Source organism: Branchiostoma floridae, chromosome 15 (assembly GCF_000003815.2).
Source record: "Branchiostoma floridae strain S238N-H82 chromosome 15, Bfl_VNyyK, whole genome shotgun sequence".
Taxonomy (NCBI): domain Eukaryota; kingdom Metazoa; phylum Chordata; class Leptocardii; order Amphioxiformes; family Branchiostomatidae; genus Branchiostoma; species Branchiostoma floridae.
In genome coordinates this window covers 15,129,393-15,129,835 of record NC_049993.1, presented here as the reverse complement: position 1 = coordinate 15,129,835, position 443 = coordinate 15,129,393, and positions in this window count along the sequence as shown.

The following is a 443-nucleotide window of genomic DNA, read 5'->3' as shown; positions in this document are numbered from 1 at the left end:
AAGCATACTTATTCATATCCCTTGGAACCATATGCATAATTATGCATAACCATTGGAAACTTATGCATGACCTCTAAATTTAGGCATAATTATGTCAATTACAGTTATGTCAATTTAGATTAATCCCCAGGGGGTCGTTATTGGCTGCTACGTATTTCTTACATCAGTTCTACTTACAACTTACGATATCAGCCCATCTGGGTGTACTGTTTTTGAGATCTGGTAGGTCACTCCCGAATAAAGCTTGAATTCCAAACTGGAGTCTATTTAATGCAGTTGTATTGAGTAGTTTTTTTTTTTTTTTGTTTTGTTTTTCAGGAAAGATGGAGATACCCATACGGCTATTGGTCAAGCTCGTCGTGACCCAAAAAGCACCATCGCTTCCCGCATGCAGCTTAGGTTCTCAAAATGTATGTGTTAATTGAGTTGTCATGTCACTCTTT